The following is a 12,248-nucleotide window of genomic DNA, read 5'->3' on the forward strand; positions in this document are numbered from 1 at the left end:
CTGCACAATCCTACTCGGCTTGCCCTTGCCTGCCTACGCAGCCCTACAATCGTTTCACTCCAGCTCTTTTTGGCTACACAGTCTTGCCTACACTAGACAACATATTGTTGCCCTCTAGGGCCATCTGCGCCAAGCCTTGCGCCTCTCACAGTACAAGGAGCCTGCAAGTGGAAGGGACCAATGTCATCACCATTGAAAAAAACCGTCCCCATTCACGATCACAGCTGGCATGTCTCTCTCTATCTCCCCCCTCTCTCTCTCCACGTGCCATCCCCCTCCCTTTTTCCCTCAAAGCCACACTAGCATCTCTTAAGATTCCCTCAAATCAACCTGAAAGCAAAATTGGCAGGGCCTACTAGGACTTAAAAGTGTCCTTTAAGGGTTTTGGAAAAAATTCAATACTTATATGTTATATGTGTGAATTTTAAAAAATCCTTACATGAGCTTCAAGCTAAGAACCCATTCCAATTTTGAAAAATAAGTAACATGCCTATCTCTTGATTTCGTGGTCATGACAACCTTCCAAAGCCAAGGTAGTGCTCCATTTTGTCGAAAACAGCACGGTTATTCCCATGAATTGGTATCAGAGCCACGATGACGATCGGGATGCGTGCGAAGCTTCCCGACAATCGGCTCGGAAGCCACGGAGCTCGTCGGCTATGGTGGAGCTTGGAGCTCGAACATGAGTTTGGCAGCACGAGATCTGGCACGACAGAACCGAACGAGAGCGTTTCAGTGAGGACTCGGCAAGGACGGGGCGAGATCTCGGATCTCGGACCACCAGTGTGTGCAGCAGCCCCTCTCGAGCTTGGAAAAACGTATTTGCAGGATCTGAGGAGGAGCCAAAGCTCTGCACAATTTGGGGCACATCAAGCTGGTAGCAAGCAGTTGAGGCAGCTCCTCAAGCAAGGAAGGACCGACGAGATTGGAGTTCGGATCGAGTAGCTGCAGGAGAAGCCGACACAACGTGAGCAAAGGGGAGAAACGACAGCTCAAGAGCATTAATGTAGAGCACCGACAAGGTAAGGAGAATTAAGCTAGAGATTCAACTGCAATGATCAAGGACACTTGGGGGCATTGGATTGCGTATGCTCTTGTGAGCTGCTCACGGGCAGTGGCAATTGAGCAGAAAATTGCACATAGCAACAAATTTTTCATTAGAGAGTTGTGTGGACACTGGAGTTGGAAATCCAACTAGCTTTGCAACGCTGGTTAACACATGGGAGAATCGAGCACAGAAAGCTTTGCAACAGCTCACGGGCAAGGCCGCAAAATTGAAGGGCATTCAGAAGCACTGTGGTCAGCAAGCAAAGGAAAAATTGAATAGCTGCAAAACTTTGTAACAGGGAATCAAGCATTAACAACGTTGGACTATTTTTGGCAAAGGAGCTTGAGACACATATACACTCTTTGGCTGAAAGCGCTGGTAATTGGGAGGTGTTATGTGTGGTGTGCTCACACAAACATTTTTTTGTTTTGTAAATCTACACACACGGGGTCGACACGGAAGAAAGCAGAAAATTAAGAAAACATTGAGCTAATTTTTTAATTTTTTAAAAAAGGGTGTGTTCCCACCGATGCCAATGAGCAAGCGAGAGGGTAGCATAGGCGCTCTCCCCCAATTTTTCCCTTGGCTCTTGGTGCATTAGGGAGATTTGAACATCTCTTGGTGTATTTGGAGTGGATCGGCTATGCGCATTATTTCTTCTTGGCCTTCTTCATCGACGATTCGTGGCAGCTCTCAACATCGAAGAGCTAGGATATCTCGGTTGAGAGAGTTTCTCCCAGATAACTTCGCTTCTTCTCGACAATGACTCGGCCTTTGATAATTTAGTGTTTTCGGCTTTGCATTGGAGGCTCAACATTGGCCCCGAGCGATTTGGTGGCTATTCGGCTAGCGTACTTCCCTCTTGCAACGGAAGTTGACATCGAGCGTTTTTCTCGACTTTGACACAGCGAGAGCAATTTGGCTCAGCTCTAGTGTATCTATGCCATCAACTCGCCTTCCATGCCCCATTACAGAGCATTTTTCTCTGACCGACATCCCCTAGCACCCCGACTGTTGAGAGAGAGAGAGAGAGAGAGAGAGAGAGAGAGAGAGAGAGAGAGAGAGAGAGAGAGAGACCATGTACGCTCTCAAAGACCGATAATATTGAAGACAAGATACATTTACATAGGTGAGACCAAGTTGAGTAGAGTGAGCCATATACAACCCCATCACCCCACTCAAACAAAGGTCTCTAGCTTTGGACAAAAAAACCCTTGGGGAGTACAAGGGAAAAACCCAAGTCCCTATACAAATGTGAAAATATAAACTAATAATGATGCGAAAGTGCTTTGTGTATCTATGTACAAATATACAAGTGACCAAGAGGTCACAATATGCAAATACGGAGCGTGCATAGTGCATGGTACCGATATGATTACGATGTCATATATACAAAGCTACCATAATAGCATAGATGCTAATCTAGAAAGAGTGAGGCTGAAGCAACTCCAAGCTTCAATTGCAAGAGGATGAAGCGTGACTCATTTGGGCTTTTGGTAAGAATATCTGCAATCATCTGGTCACTTGGATAATGTTCAATCATGATAGTGCCTTTGCGTACTTCATATCGAACATAATGGTAAAGCACAACAATATGCTTTGACTGGTTACGTTGAACATAGTCTTTTGCAAAACTAATAGCACTGTGACTATTACATCGCAAGGGTGTGTTAGAAAGAGGAGAATGACCAATATCAATCGGCATTTCTTGAAGCCAGATCAGCTCATGAGCTGCAAGTGATGCGGCAACAGATTCAGACTCTGTCGTAGAAACTGCAACACGACATTGTTTCTTACTGGTCCAAGAAATAAGACAGGCATTAATGAACAAGCAATTGCCGCTAGTAGATTGCATGGATAAATGCGAGCTTTCCCAATCTGCATCTGTGTAACCCAAAAGAGAGAGTCCAATCTCAATTATCATCGATAAACCAAACCAAACTTTGTAGTGCCTTTTAAGTATTTCAACACATGTTTTTTTGCAGACCAATGCTTAAAGAGAAGGACGTGAAAGATGTTGTCCAAGATAATTAGCAAAAAATGAGTATCAAGGCGAGTGTTCATGCCAACAAACTGAAGAAATCTAATCAAGTTAGCATAAGGTTGATTTGTGACAACCTGACCACAACTTTTCGAAGTGTTTTTTGTAGAACTCGCAAGACAAGGAGTATTGACCGAATGTGCAAAGTCCAAACCAAATTTTTGAATAGTATCTATAATAAACTTTGATTGTTGAAGTAACAAAATACTTTCGTGCGTTTTCTTTGAATCTAAATACCAAGGCATGAGTGAAGCTCTCCAAGATTTACCATATCAAATGTTGAAGATAACAACTTCTTGACTTGTTGAAGAAATTCCAAATCATTGGAAACAAGGATGGTATCATCCACATAAAGAGCAAGAATCACAAATCTACCACTTTGATATTATATATATAAGTTGGGGTCTGAAGAGCAAGAGATAAATCCTTTGGAGGTGAGAAAAGATCAAACTTTATATACCATGGCCGAGAAGCTTGTTTGAGATTATATAATGTCTTACGAAGCTGAGCAACAAGATCTTCCTTACCTGGAATAACAAACCCTTTTGGCTCTCTATATAAATTTTCTCATTCAAATCACCATTCAAAAAAGAAATTTGCATGTCCATTTGGTGAGTCTTTTGAATTGAATTGAACAACAAATGCCAATAAGACTCGAACACTTGTAATGCAAACAACTGGTGAAAAGGTCTCTTGATGATCAACACTAGCAACTTGAGAATAACCTTTGGCAATTAAATGTGCATTGAATTTTTTCAAAAGGTCCATCTTCTTTTACCTTTGTCTTATACACCCACTTACACTTGATAGCTGCACGACCAAGAGGCAATTTTGTTAGTATCCATGTACCTTTAGAGATAAGAGAATCATGCTTTGCTTCCATATCCTCCTGCCATTGATCCTTTTGTAGACAAGAGATAGCTTCAATATATGTGAATGGATCTTCAAAAATAGAGAAAACATTATCAACAATATCATCATCATAAACATGACCACCATGTTTGAAATCAATAGATAGATCAACAAAAATGTCAAGATCATTATTAGTAACATGCGAAATTGTTGGTTGTGAACATGGAAGCTGCTCTTTACGAAGAGGTTCATCATCTAAAAGAAATGGTAAAGCCTCAAGGAAAGATTTAATATCATCAACATTATCCATGCACCATGAGCCTCCCATAAGCTGTGCATCGAATGTAGCATCACAATTCACGATTACTTTCTTGGAGAAGGAGTCATAGAATTTGTAGCCTTTAGAAGTGTCAGAATATCCAAAGAGGATAACCTTAAGACCAGGAGCATCAAGCTTTGTTTGTGTCTCTTTGGGAACATGAATATAAGCAATACATCCAAAAGTTCAAAATTGAGATACAAAATGAATTTTTCCTGTACATGCTATGATGTATATATTAATAGAAGGAGTAGTAGCAGGAAGATGATTCTAAACAAATATTGTTGTCAAAGTAGCTTCAGCCCAAAAAACACGGGATAGCCCAGAATGAATCGGCATATATCTTACAATGTTGAAAATAGTGTGATTCTTTCGTTCAGCAACACCGTTCTACTGAGGTGAATATGGAATAGTGAATTTTAATGTCAACACAATAACTCACAAACTATCAAAAAACATATTTGCCTCCATTATCACTACGAAGTTTCTTGAGCTGATGACCAATTTTAAGTTTTGTATCATTATGAAATTGTTTGAAAACAACAAAGGCCTTAGATTTTTATCTAAGTAAAAAAAAATATATACCGTGTGTAATCATCAACAAATGTAATGAAGTAACGATGTTGTGATCTTGATGAAGGTAGAGGTCCACATATATCAGTATAAACAAGATCTAATATATGATGAGAATGAGCTGTATTTGAGAGAGGAAAGGGTTTATAATTTTATTTTCCAAGAGTACAAAACTCACAAATTCCCATCTGAGAATGAGCTTTAAGATCCATGCCATGAACAAGATCACAACGATGAAGATCAAGGAGTTTTGAGAAATCAGCATGAACAAAGCGCGGATGCGAACAAAGCGCGGATGCCAGACCTTGCAATCATGATCACCTGGAATAGTGGCAATATTTGATCCATCATCAGAGAGAGAGAGTTCAAATAGGTTATCGTTTTGAAAAAAAACCGCAATTGGGTGTGTCCATCTTTCTCAATACGATATTTGGTATGATCAAATCCAACAAACAGACCAAGGTCACAAGCCTTGGCAACTGAAAGAAGATACATTGAAGATCTAGAGCATGTAGTACCCCTCGCAAAACTCGAGTGGAAGAAGATAAGGTATCAAGATATAAATCTCTGATACTCTTTACTTGACAAGTCATATCATTAGCAAGGTAAAATACATGCTGTACAGGTAGTGGATGATAGTACCTTGATTGAAATGTCATGTTTCCTGTAGCACCAAAGTCGATAATAAAAAGTAGTGAACCATCACGTACATGAAGTATTCCGTCTGGAGGAACCGAGCATAAAAAACATCTTTTTTATGATACAGTATTATTATAATGTTCTTCAACATATGCTTTATTGCAATTTGTATTGAATCGACGTTTAAAGCACATGTAGGTGGAATGATCAGATCGTCCATAGTAATCACAAGAAGAAATAGAGTCTCTAGATAAACGTGGTTGTTTAGTGGTAATATTGTGTTCTTTATCATATTGGTGTGTCCAACAATCATCTTCAGTATGGCCATTTCTATTGCAGTAAGAACATTTCTTGCTAGGGAATTTGAGACGAGAGAAACTATTATCGGGACGATCACCTCTACTGTTTCTTCGTTGAAATGGATGCCTTCAAACATAAAAAGCTCGTTCCAATTGTTGTGACTCAGTCTCCTCTTGTGAAATCATAGCTGCATCATGACCAGTATTACGTCGTTCCTTACCTTGAGTGTATTCAATTAAAGATATGCTTGTTTAATCAAAATCCAGACAGTCCTTGTTAGAAAATAATGGTAACAATATTATAATAGAAAGAGTCCTTCATCGTATCAAGGAGAAGTGTAATCAAGCTCATTCCAATTGTTGTGGCTCAGTATCCTCTTGTGAAATCATAGCTGCATCATGATCAATATTACGTTGTTCTTGACATTGAGAGTATTCGATTAAAGTTATGCAAGTTTGATCAAAATCCAGACTGTCCTTTTTAGAAAGAATGGCGACAATGTTATCATAGGAAGAGTCCTTCACCATATCAAGAGAAGTGTAATCAATTTTTTGTGTGGAATAGGATCACCAACATCAATAAGTTGATCAATAATATATTTGAAGGACTCAATATGTCCCTTCAGCAGTGCCAACTTCATATTGTAACTTGGAAAGTAGACCTCTCAGTTTCTATAACATATTTCTTCTAATGAGTTGATGTCAGGACACACAATTCTGCTTATGGGTGACAGGAACATAGCCATCCTAGTGTCAACAATGACACATCCATACGCAATGGGTAGTCTTGATGATGCAGTACATGCAGATAGCTAAGGAGGGCTAGGAAAACCAGGTTTGCGTAGATTTTGTCAGCATTTGGGCATCTCACGTATGACCTACTAGTATCGAGCCCCGACCTAGCAGTTGCAATGGGAGAATTTGCAATATGGATTGTCAGTTGTACGATGATTGACACTAGCATGATGTATAGTGGACCATATATAACTATATGTAGAATTTACATGTAGGCTAGCATGGGTACGCAGGCTTGCCTATCCCCAGAGCCAATATGGTCACATGTGAATCAATTGAGTAAGCCAGTGGGTGTAGGTTGAGAGAGTCTCTCAACCATTTCCTTGTACATACTAGTAGTTTAGCTCGTAGCACTCACTTATCGGTGCATCACCTTTAAGTGGGAGGTTGTTGGGGTTAAAGGAATTGTACCTTTTTTCGGGCCGGACATCCAGTGTCTGGCCACCCACTGACCTTATTATTGTACATATACAAAGAATAAGGGGCAACTCACTTTGAGACTTGCTCCACCCACACAACACCTTGCCCTCTCTCCTTCTCCCCTTACCACACGCACACGTTGCACCGCATGCATGCATTCCGTGCACTACACTCTTCAAGATGAAGTCTGAATATGATGAAATTTGATAGGTTTTTGGTGGAGTGAGCTCTTTCTTGAGGAACTAGGAACTCAAAGGTGAGGAAAAATGGGAGTTCATGTACTCTTTCCACAAACTGCTATTTCATTAGTTAGTTTTTGTGCAAGCTATTAGGTTTGGATGGGATTGATTTTGATTGTGTTTAGTTATTATCAATTGATTTAGGCATTAATTCTGATTGGGTTTAATGCTTATCAATTGATTTAGGCATTGATTTTTATTTTGGGCTTACATAATCGATGTATACATTGACAACTGCGTATATGGTTGAAATGTGCTATTTGTATATCAAGAATCATAATTTGGAATTCTTTATTGGTAGCAGGATTCAATTCTTTTTGATGTCTCAACAAATTATCTTAAATATTTATAATTTTATGCGACTAGTACTCGATTACCTAAATTTAAAGGATCTTCCCTCTGTTTCTTCTGTTTTCTCACATTTTACACAACTAGAGGCTCTACCCCTACCCGGACTTCCTTGAAGAATGACACTCCAACATATTTTTTCGTGAACCCGATTAAAAACTGATTGGAGTGAGAGAGTGCAAATGGACTTGTATGAAGATATGTAGTTTATACAAGAAAATTTTAACAATTAGCTCAACACTGATACTTCTTTGAAGAGGTTCAAAAGATGATTTTTTTCTAAATCAATGCAGCTGATTAATGATCTTTCAATTGTTGAATAAGTAAAGGAAGAATAATAGGAACATCAGGACGAAGCAATAGAAACCACACTAGTTGTGGTATATCCTGCAAAGGGTATTCTTGATGGAAATGATGCAGAAGAATATCTTACATGCTACACATTAGAGATAAAATTCAAAGATGTAATGGATTATTGTATGATCATAGGATTTGAGCAAATCGGGTGAGTTAAAATCTGAATGAGAAAATTTTGGTGCTTTTTGAAGCATATGAAAACTATTGGGAGGTTTTTGAAGAAATTATTTTACAACTAAGTGTGCAATGTTTGGATTTGGAAATAGAGTACTCTTTTTCTCGAGATGAAAATGCTCTAGAAGTACCAGAGTAGATACCAAGTTATGCAAAAATCTAGTAGTGCCAAGTTAGAAGCTATGATCAATGCATGTTTGATGAAGAACCTTTGCTAGAGTAGGTACCAAGTTATGCGAGTGTTCAAAAATCTATCAATGCCAAGTTAGAAGCTACGATCAATGCATGTTTGATGAAGATAAGCAACTTTGATAAAAATGAAGATATAGTTGAAGCGGTTCATACTAAATTGGGTCTCACAAAACTTCTACCAAAGGGTAATGCTTTTTGGGATGTTATACAAGCTAGAGGTTCATCCGAGGCTAATGTTCAAGGTGGCAATGAATTGTCAAAGACAATTTGTGGTACATATGCTATTCCTAGTCCATGTAATAACGCAGATAATTATGTTTGCTCTACAAAGAGTGGTGTAAAGGATACCGTGCTTATGGATTGTTTGCATTTATGCAATGAGTTTCTAAACCAAATAGTGGATTCTAACCTTGTGTTGCAGGATATTCAAGATATTGATAAGAAGATGCGTGATGACTTATAGCATGATATGGATAATTTCACAATGCAAAAATTAGGGTCATGTGAGAAATTTTTTGTTTATATTTTGTCTCACATGGTTGGTATCTCATGAAGATTCTAATAAAGAAATTGCCTATTTGGAGGGGGTGATGGGTGATATGAAAGCACTTACCATTACTATTTTGTGCATGGAATATTAATGACATGGAAAGGGAAATTGATGCTCACTGTGACATATAAATATTTCTATGAATAGGTATATGGTTGCTTTCTAATAGTTGAGAAGGATGAGACACAATTTCAAGAATATATATATCTTATACATGCTATGAGTGAAAATATTTCCTTACAACATAATACATGTAAATTAAAGGATTTTTTTGGTAGTTAGGTAGATGATGATACATTACTAGAACTTCTAGATGATACTTTGGAAGTTTTGATTTCCATATATAGGGGTGACTACAACATGACGTGAGATGTGACCTTTAGAATCAAGGTGATGAGAATTATTTAGAGCTTATATAGATGTTGGATGAGGTTTTAGATGATTTCATGCCTATCAAGGATGATATACATGCATTGTTCTAGGTACCAAATGTAGCAATAAAATCTAGGGAGCTTTTTGATCCATTGATGCATACTGAGGGTGCTGATAAAAACAGGGATGATGTTGATTCTCCAGTGTCTTTAGCTCTGATGGGGAACTTGTTGCTGCCCTATAATCTAGAGGGAGTTGAAAACTATCATAACATGATTTTAGGAGGCTTTGGGTGAACTTTACCATTTGATCCTAGTGGTTCTTCACATTTCTTGGACCAAGGAAGAACTCATGTTCATAGTGTGCTATGTATAATTTCTCTTGTGCCATATGATCCAAGTGGATTATACTGCTTATGATCTATATCAATTGATGTCTATGCCATTTGATCTAAGAGAAGGATGTTATTGGCATTGTGGGTTTTACAATTTTCAGACAACTATCAATGCGAGCCAATTCAATGCGATAATTGAGAGATATACAAATTTATGGACCAAAATTGATGCTTGCATTGTGATTGACAAGTTTGGGAGTTTTCCAAGGTTTTCAAGGCCTCATATGGGCTCAAAAAGTGACTTTTGTGATAAAAAAATCACATTGGTGGTCACTTTTTGCAAGCTTTATGGAGGTTTCAAAGGGGGCATTTACTATGAAGTGCCACATGGTAGGGAGATAATCCTGTATGGAGCTTGATTGAAGATCCACTTGGTATAAATATAAGAAGATGCCCTTATTGGTATCACATGGGAGAGACTCCCCTTGGGAGAGCTCTCACTTTATTGGCTTTGGCATCATTCTCTCCTTCCTCACGTCTTTTGTAGGTAGTGGGTGTCTTGTCATTGTTGGTCGTGCTACTATGCAACTTTGATTGTTTATTGATGGTAGGTCTTCGAGTGGTTTCACATTGTGGGTGAGCGTGCCTATGGGCCACCCTTATGCAAGGCGAAATTCACAAGCAGTGGGTTGTCATGGCATTGTGACAACCCTAAGTGGGTGTTGCATGAGAATAATTGGTTGAAGATTGGCTTGCTAAAAATGGGAAAAAGGGGTTATTTTTTTGGGTGCTATTTTGGGAACCATGAGTGTCAGGACAATGGTAGGACCAGGCACGGACAAGGGCCAGGACGGACATGCAGTCAAGGGGGTCCCTATATTTAGAAGGCCAAGGGCCTATATAGGGCATGGCTAGGTGGTGATGAGCATGTTCCAGTCCCCTTGCCCTTCACTGGTATCAGAGCTCAGGGGAGAGGGGAGTGATGGAGGAGAAGCAACGGAGAGCATAGCGAGGCATGGCTTTTCATGCCTTCATGGACTCTCTCTCTCTCTCTCTCTCTCTCTCTCTCTCTCTCTCTCTCTCTCTCTCTCTCTCTCTCTCTCTCTCTCTCTCTCGATCGACTTCAGCATGAAGCATGGTGTTTTAAGGGCACTCTCTCTCGCTCAGGCCATGGGAAGGACTCCTCCACAGCAAGGAAGGCGGGAAGAGAAGCCGACAGGGCAGGGCCGTGGGAGTGGCTGCTTGGGGGCAAAGTTGGGGTGCATGAACCGCCCCTTGCATGATCCAAGAGGAGCATGGCGCCGAGCAGCATCTGCAGCAAGCTGGAGCTCATTGGGTGCACCCAGGGCTAAGGAGGGGAACACGTCACAGGAGGGCAGCGTCACGCTCACCTCAGCTCGCGTTCTCGGCGACTGTCTCCTTTCAGAAAAGGCAGTCCTGCCATAGCCAGGAAATTCAAGCAAATGTTTTTTTTTTCACACTCTATTGGGAGCCCTAGGGTGCCCATGGGCCACCCAAGGGTCCCGTCACACTACCAGGTGGCCATGCACTGCCATGCAAAGCCACATGGCCATATTAAATTGCCGATTTGCAGTAGAAAAGCTGCAAAGGGAAGCTGCAGCAATACCAAACAAGACACGAGAGATATAATTTTCGGTGGTGGATCATGGGCTTCTTTAGGTAAACTCAAGGTAAAGAATCTTGGCCAAGACGATGGTCATAGACTTGAATTCATGCAAGGCATGGAAGGGGTCCCCGAGAACATGGACTGGCAGTGGTTATTGATCCATTGATTTCAACCCAATAATGGATTCCAGGGAAGCACGGCTTTCGGTTATCCACCCTAGCTATCGATGTGAAGCCATGAACTTCACGACAATCCCTCATATTTGACGGAGTTTCTTGATATAGTTGTTTTTGATGGAAGTAAAAGAACACTTCAAGACCATGTCTGAAGGGGAGATGTTTCCACGGGATGTTTGTCAAGGTGTGCATATAGCCAACAACAAGTGAAGACACGATTGTTTAGCGATATGCACGTACATGCAAGGCTTGGGGCGTAGCCAGTAAACTTGTGACTTGTATGGTCAAGGAACTTGGTACGGTCAACCATTAACTATACTTGCATGAAGATGTCAAGCAGTTTTTTTAGGGCATGGCTACGAGGTGACTTATCTGCCCATGTCGCACTTTGACATGGATATGACCCACTCATTGTCGGCATACGTGGTTTGACGAGTTTTCTAAGAAATCACGGGACTATCATAAGCAAGCAAATACTTTGACGTACGATCGACGACAAGTACGGGATTTTTGCAGAATCCATGCAGGGCATGGTGGTGGAGAAGCAAGGCTGTATGGAACTTGAGTTTCTGCTCAGTACCACATTCGATTTTTGGGTTAGCAAGACTTGTCGGTAGGTGTACTTAATAAGGTACGCAGTTCATTTTTGTTTATGGAGCATCTGCTTGATAGCTATGATATGCAATATACGTGCATACACTTTAGGCATGCACAACACAAGCATGGCTTGTGAAAATTACTGTAAGCACCAAAGATTGGAATCAAGCATGGCTTGAGTACCAACCACCTTGCTTTGCAGCACGGCTTCTCAGTGATTCAATTTTGATGCAACATCATAGCAAAATTGTAATGTTTTGGAATCTTAGGGAGACATGCATGGCCTTTTACTACAC

Source organism: Adiantum capillus-veneris, chromosome 19, assembly GCF_014529385.1.
Source record: "Adiantum capillus-veneris isolate H3 chromosome 19, ASM1452938v2, whole genome shotgun sequence".
NCBI classification, from domain to species: Eukaryota; Viridiplantae; Streptophyta; class Polypodiopsida; order Polypodiales; family Pteridaceae; genus Adiantum; species Adiantum capillus-veneris.